The sequence below is a fragment of the Pinus tabuliformis genome, chromosome 6, assembly GCF_031772625.1.
Source record: "Pinus tabuliformis cultivar Carrire ecotype Pingquan chromosome 6, CPIR1, whole genome shotgun sequence".
NCBI lineage: Eukaryota > Viridiplantae > Streptophyta > Pinopsida > Pinales > Pinaceae > Pinus > Pinus tabuliformis.
In genome coordinates this window covers 1,154,226,597-1,154,234,349 of record NC_142292.1, presented here as the reverse complement: position 1 = coordinate 1,154,234,349, position 7,753 = coordinate 1,154,226,597, and the positions used below count along the sequence as shown (strand labels likewise).

Sequence of the window (7,753 nt, the reverse complement as noted above, 5' to 3'; positions counted from 1 at the left end):
TACCTTGCACCTATCTTTCCTTGTGGCTGAATGGGTCCTACAAAATCTATTTCCCATTTATCGAAGGGTCACAACATCATTTGTGGATTCAAGGGCATCTCATCCCTCCGTGATGGTCTACCAGTCCTTTGACACACATCACATGCCTTGCAATTTGCTTTTGAGTCCTGAAGGAGGGTTGGCCATCACAACCCTGTGCATAGAATATTTTGCATGGTTGCTCTCCCTGCATAATGTCCTCCCACATTGCCCCCATGAGTGTCCACGAGGATGTTGCTTCTTTTGAACTCGAGTACATACTGTTGCAATATCTCATCAGTCCCCATCTTATTCACATGCCCAACAATGACATAGAAATCTTCTGCATGCACCAATAATTCCTTTTTCTGCTGGACAGTGTATCCTTCTAGTACAGTACCTGTCATTAGGAAATGTACTATATACTCAAAGTGACCATCATCAATGTGCACTACAAATATTTGTGCATTAGGGAATCTTTCTTCCAAGTTAGCTGGTTCCTCCCTTGTTTTGATGTGGGATAGATGGTCTGGTCCCGCGTTCAGTCGTCCAGGTTTCACGACAACTTCAAAATCATACTCCTGGAACAATAAGAGCCACCTGCAGATTCTCTCCCCCAACACAGGCTTATTGACCAGGTACTTTAGCGTAGAGTGATCTGTATACATCTTAAAATGGCCTCCCAGAAAGTAGTGCCTATACTTCTAGAGCACATACACCATATCTAGCCCTTCACGCTCGGTGGTAGAATAGTTCTTCTTTGCTTTGGATAATCTTCGGCTTGTGAACGCGATAGGATGATCCAAGCCTTCTCCGCCAGCCTATGTTAGTACTTCTCCCAGCGCTATACATGACATGTCCATATGTACATGAAACTCTTTCGTCGAATTCGGGAAGACTAGAATCGACATGGTGACCATCTTTTCTTTCAATATATCGAAGCTCTTCTTACAATCATTGTTCCAACAGAATGTGACATCCTTCTTCAACAATTTCTCCATAGGCACAGTGATCTGGGCATATCCTTTGATAAACTTTCTGTAATATCTTGTATGTCCCAAGGTAGCACGCATCTGTTTCACACTCCTTGGCGCTTCCAAGTTCAGTATCATTGCGATCTTTTGGGGGTATACCATTAGTCCCTGTCTGCAAACCACATGCCCCAACAAGTTCCCAAAAGGAACACAAAACAGAAACTTCTTGAGATTGAGCATGATCTGGTAACTTTGACACATATCTAGCATCAGGCACAAGCTTGCTACATGGTGTTTAACCAACCCAAACACAATCCAGTCATCAAAATATACCTCTAGGAACTTATGAATAAATTCCTTGAATGCAACAAAAACTACGTGTGAGAAGATCATAGGCACATTCTTCAATCCAAACGGCATTATAGTGTACTAAAAACAACCCCACTCAGTGATGAAAGTTGTCTTGCTCCTGTCCTCCGGCGTGATTTTGATCTGGTGGTACCCAGAGAACCCATCAGTGAAGCAATATGCTTCCTAGCCACCTACATTGTCTAGCACTTCATCCGTGAATGGAGTTGAGAAAGGATCACGTACACAAACATCATTCAGCATTTTGAGATACACGCATATCCTTATTTCATCCTTCTACTTCTTTTCTTGTACCACCTGTTAGCGCTTGAGATTTCACCTCAGGCTGAGAAAGGTAAACCTCAAGGCAACATCAAACCATTCAGCCCCGTAGCTAGCCCTACGGGGCAGGAGAAGGCTCTCTCCGGTCTATCTCGTAAAATCTTCAATTAGGGAGATGACCAACTAGGTAACATTGATATTAGGCTAGTAAACTGATTAGAATGATTGATTTGGGGTTTTTAATTAAATAACGGGGTTTTTCAGGGCTGCATGAGCAAAATCACAGCTTCAAACAGAGAAATATAATGAACAACACAGGTTGACGACTGAGGCAAGGTAGGCAAGGAATTTAGCATCAAATCTAGTTTTAAATGAGATGTCAAGACAGGTGAGGAGCTAAGGAGGGCAAACAATAACTTTGAATCCTCCTTAAACAGAAGAAAACATTGAATTGAACAAACTTAAAAGTGGAGCATGGCAGGCATGAATTCTCACTTTAACACTTCATTTGTTCAGCTAGAAATGATCATGAAGTGAAATAAAACATAACAGTTTACATATGAGACAAAGGGAAAACTTATGCTAAATTAACATACCACATGAATCTCAGAAGAGCTGTGAAATTTCATTAAAAATCTCTCTGCCAAAGACTGTACAATGGAGCTCAGTTCTCCTCCAGCGCTCAGAATTTTTTCCTCTCTCTACTCTCTCTTTTTAATTACAAATGATTATTTTTATAAACTATCCTAAAACAAAAACAACAGATCGACCCCACCATCAGGGCGCTGTTTGAACTGCAATTACAAAAAATTAGAAAGGAGCGTTCATCTATTCTAAAATAAAACAGCATCTCCCTAAAAATCCTACGATGGCCGACACATGGAATAACAGATGGGGCGCAACTACCTTTAAATCACTAACTGAGGTCTTGAAATAGGAAATCAGTTCCTGAAGATCAGCGCATACATATCCAGCCATTCATAATTGCCACTATTCATCCACATAATCGCCTTTGCTTGCCTAACCGCTTCAGTGTGAGGACCCAAAATAGACTAAGTAATTCGATTTCTGTGCTGGGATAATTATTTGGCTTTTGACTTTTATTCTCCCTCAAAATGTCATGACAAGTGTTTCTGTTGAAGGCACGTTCCCGTTTTAAAAATGCAAAGATTTGCATGCAGTCGACATCCCGGGAGAAGAAGATAACTCCTAAAAATGAGGCAATTGGGTATACTAGAAAAGCTTGTAGTCTTCAGAAGCTTCTAATGATTTCCAGCTTTAGCATGAGAATTTCTGCAGTTCATGCCATACACACAAAGTGGATATCTGATATATGTTATCACAGAATATTTGGAGAAATATCCCCTCCCAACTTAAGTAAAATGGCGTATTTATAGGTTCCGGCTCTGACCATTCACCGCCAGAAAGCAATGTATCAAGCTTTACAGCTGGATACGCAGTACATGTTTTCTCTTTCAATATACTTGCACCAGCAAGAATCAATTGCCCACGACAGATAGAAGCAATGGGCTTGTTTGAATCAGAAGACCGCTTGACCAATTTAAGAACAGATTCATTTAGAGCTAGGTACTCGGATTCCCTTCCTCCAGGAACCATCAACCCATCATACATGCTTGCATCAATGTCATCGAAAGATGCTGTCGAAATAAAATAGTGGCCTGGATAATATTCATTTTTAGGAACACGGTTAAGATATGCAATAGATGAACCATCTGAGGCAAAGGGAGGATAACAAAAACATCGAACAAAAATCTTTTTCTAGGCCTCAAATAATGAAACACAATTGACCGAGAATTTCCAGAACCCACCACTAGAGACTGTTTTGAAACCTATGCTAACTTCGCCTGCAACCATATATTCCATAAATGCATAGCGGTCCCCATGGATCGCAGAACTGCAACTTGCAACAAACTTCAACAGATTTAGAAAAAGCCCGCAATGATGTCTTAGTTTTGTTTTTGTTTTTAGGCAATTGTGATGACAAACCACTCAACCTGTCTGCTAGAGTAGAGGTAATGCTGCCCGAATGAAATTTATCCTGAGACTCAAGCAATATTCCATGACAAAGACATAGAAGGTTGCGCAAGACATGTAATCCATATTATTTACAGTTCCGTACAAAAACCAAACTGTCTATTGATTGTCTTCATCCTTTGACAACAAAATCCACAGATCAATTTCATTCTTTAGTTGAACGAGCTTCAAACAGAACACAGCTATGGGGCTGCATTTGGTAAGTGAAAAAGCTTATTCCCAACATATCAGTAGTTGTCCCTTCCATTGAGAAAGTTTCTGGAAATGGAAGACTTGTATCAACCAAACGGTGCCATAACATTCCATCAGGAAGTTGAGGCAGGGTAGCACTGACTGACGCTTGCTGAGAGTTGAAAGCAATGTACAAATCACCTAGAGTTGATCTGGATTAGGTCTATGCCAGTTCAGATTTTCAATCTTCGCAAAAGTTTTACGTTGAAGAAAATATTTTCGACAGGTGCGGAAGGAACTAAGAAATCCAATAAACGGAATAGTGTGAACAGCAAATTCAGTTTTCAGAGCATCCCAATTAAAGGGTTTCCTGTCATTTAAATGCATTGATCCTCCCTTTGTCTGTCCATATTCATCTCCCATGTTTAGCACAGGCACTCCAAGTGATATGAATAGAACGAAAAGGAAATTTCGAATCTGTTTCAATCGTGTTTCCAGAGCCAGATGATTGTTCGTGTCACCGTCTTCACCACAGTTCCAACTTAATTCTGTTGAATATGTTGCAGAACTGAATCTTACTAGGTCGACCAGAGATAATCCAACGTTATGGGTAATAAAGTTGAAGAAAAAACTAGGACCTCGGCCATCAGTAAAAAGATCTCCACTGCCACAAAGCCTGGTTGAAAAGTTGCTTAATTGACCTTTGTCGCCTCTTAGAAATCTTCTAATATCATCATGGAACCTGATATTTAGCTCTGCCCACTTCTTCCAATGTGGAAATTGGATTTCCTTGCACGATGCCATAATTGGCAAGCATGGATCTGCAATAATTTTAACCCTAGAAAGAACAGGATCAAAGGCAATGGCCTCTATCAATGGGGGTCGACTTAAGATTTCCTCATGTGGCCCTCTCATTAGAGATGAAGAATTGCAAAAGAAAAAACCATCAATATGGTACTCATTTACCCAATGGCGCAGACTGTCTAAGATCATATTTTGTGCTACTGGGTGGTTGCAGTTGAATAGATTGTCAGTTTTAGCAACAGCAACCTCATTGTTTTCACCGAGTACGTAATATGATGAGTTATCAATTCCACAGAATGACAATGTTTCAGGTTCTGCATCACCCTTTTCAGCAGTCTGTGTGTAAACGACCTCCAGTATTACCTCGATGCCAATTTTATGACATGCTTTAACCATTTGCCTAAGGGAACTGCTCGCTGAAATGCCATCTCCCAATGGTCCATAGCAATCCATGAGTGCCACTGTAGAGAACCTCTGTGCCATGATAGTTGAAACCATATGAAGATAAAACTTGACCACATTCATCAACATTAGAGTCTGATGTATGCTTTGCTTTCTTTTGTTTGTGCAGGGATATAAGCTTGAAGTCACTGCTCCCTTTTGGATAGCTGAAGAACAAATTACATAATCTAGAGTTGGAGAATAAATTACATAATCTAGAACAACATATTAATGATTTCTTCTTCAAAACAGGGTTTTGAAGAAGAATCAATCTCTAACATGAGACGGAGTCTAACATTGGCTCCATTTGGGATGGCAGCTGCAGCTTCCTGGAGGTGCCAAGAACCGCAGAACTTTGGGAGAGCAGACAGTGCCTCTACCCATTGGGCAATGGAGTCATCATCGACACAACTCTTGACTCATTTTCAAACATGAAACTGAACTCAAACAATCTTCAAGCAAACTAAAACAAGATGCTGCCCTTATGGCTGCTTATTTATTTACACAACCTACTCTAATCTGCTGTACAAACAATAGATCAGGTAATACTAAAATGCCATATTAACCATTCGAGTAAACCTGAAAATGATGTCGCTTGAGAATGCTGCCAGGAAGTCACGGATGCAGTTGTTGGCAGCCCTTCATGCTCATAATGACCCTGGTAACAGAAAATACAGCTTGATCTATCAATCAAACTGAAAAATGTGTCCATGTATGCCGCAATAGGATCACAGAAGCCGGACTCTGTTGGCTGCCCCAACTCTGCAATACATACTTCCAGCTGCACAGTGTCAATGTAAACCTCTATAGGCAAGTCTATGATTTCTTGTTTCGATGGAGGAAGGATTTCCAAAAACTTTTTAGGGTCTTGGAAATCGTATGACTGGATTTGCTCATCTAACCATTGAATCTCATCTTCAATTCTTTCAACAATTAACTCACACAATTCAATTTTGAAAGACTTTAAAGATTTCAACAAATGAAGCCAGGTACTGTAAACATCTTCATCCAATTTAGTAGCTGCTAATAAATTTCTTATTTCTTCTACAGCTTCACACAGGGCAGGGTCTGCCACATACCCTTCCATTGCATGAATGGATCAACAAGCACTGGAATGTCTGGATCGAGTTGGAGTCGCCAGGTGAATGGTTCAGCCTGCATATGTATCTGACTGCTGTCCACCATCAGCATCAGATCTGCACCTTGATTACATGTACTGGGGTAAAATGCGAATGAAGTGTTATATCCACAAGCTCACGGAGATTGACTGAAGCAGCGTTTATCTACTAACGCTGATGTAAAACAAGAGCGTTTTCGAAGGCTACCTGGCGTAACTTCAGGCTCCGTCTAAGACTTATGAAACAAACACATCAACCCACAAACAAGTTTGTTCTCCCCAGTATGGTCGCCACTATGTTAGCGCTTGAGATTTCACCCTAGGCTGAGGAAGGTAAACCTTCAAGGCAACATCAAACCATTTCACCTCGTAGCTAGCCCTACGGGGTATGAGAAGGCTCTCTCCGGTCTATCTCGGCAAATTTTCAATGGGGTGAGATGACCAATCAAAGGTAACACTGATATTAGGCTAGTAAACTGATTAAAAGGTTGATTTGGGGGTTTTAATTAAATAACAGGGTTTTTCTGGGCTGCATGGGCAAAATCACAACTTGAACAGAGAAATATAATGACTACACAGATTATCAACTGAGACAAGGTAGGCAAGCAATTTAACACCAATTCTAGATTTTAAATGGGATGGCAAGACTGGTGAGGAGCTGACAAGAATCCTTGTCAAACAGAAGAAAACATTGAACATGAACAAACTTATAGGAGGAGCATATAATACTATGAATTCCTACCTAAACACTTCATTTGTTCAGTGAGAACTGATCATGTAGTGAAATGAAACATAACAGATCACATATGAAAGAAGAGAAAAAATTATGCTAAATTGTCATACCACAGGAATCTCAGAAGTCAGAGCTGTGAAATTCCATTAAATTCTCTGCCAAAAACTGTACATGGAGCTCAATTCTCCTCCAGCACTCAGAAATTTTCTTCTAGCTCTCTGTCCTCTCTCTGCTACTCTAACCTACTGACTTTTTTTAATACATTAAATAAGACTGTTGTAAAAGAAAACAAATCAACCCAAAAACTTCTGCGCTGTTTCACCTGAATTACATAAATAGAACATGCAATAACTTTCTCCTTGAAAATCTATAACCAAAAGCCTAACAATTGGAGCGCAGACTCCATCGTATGACTAACTGAGGTCAAAGATAAAAACAAATCTTATTCATCTGGTAACAGGTGTTTTCAGGTGGCTGAAGTGAAGGGCAGGTGTCAATCCCATTTATTGAAGATATAGGCAATCGAATCTTGTGTGCCAGTTTGCAACTGCTCCCCAAATGTCTGGAAATACGCTCTGCTGTTTTACTAAAATACGGGTCAAACTGCCACATAACCAAATGCGCGCATATCGCAATGACTGCCACCTAAGAAATGACCTATGTATCTGTTGGAGTCATCTTCCGCGATTTCATGTATATCAGTATTCTTTTGAGTCTCTCATATCTAAAAAAATGATGTTTTCTGCACTTTCCTCGTTGGCATTCAAATGGTTTGTGTTTTCGAGACTCAGCACCTTTAACCAGTTCATG

At 40.3% G+C, this 7,753-nt stretch overlaps 1 pseudogene; it reads right to left on the bottom strand.

Annotated features, from left to right (window-relative positions):
* Positions 1–3,822: 3,822 nt before the first annotated feature.
* Positions 3,823–5,135, bottom strand: LOC149262914 (isoamylase 2, chloroplastic pseudogene; annotated as a pseudogene).
* Positions 5,136–7,753: the final 2,618 nt, after the last annotated feature.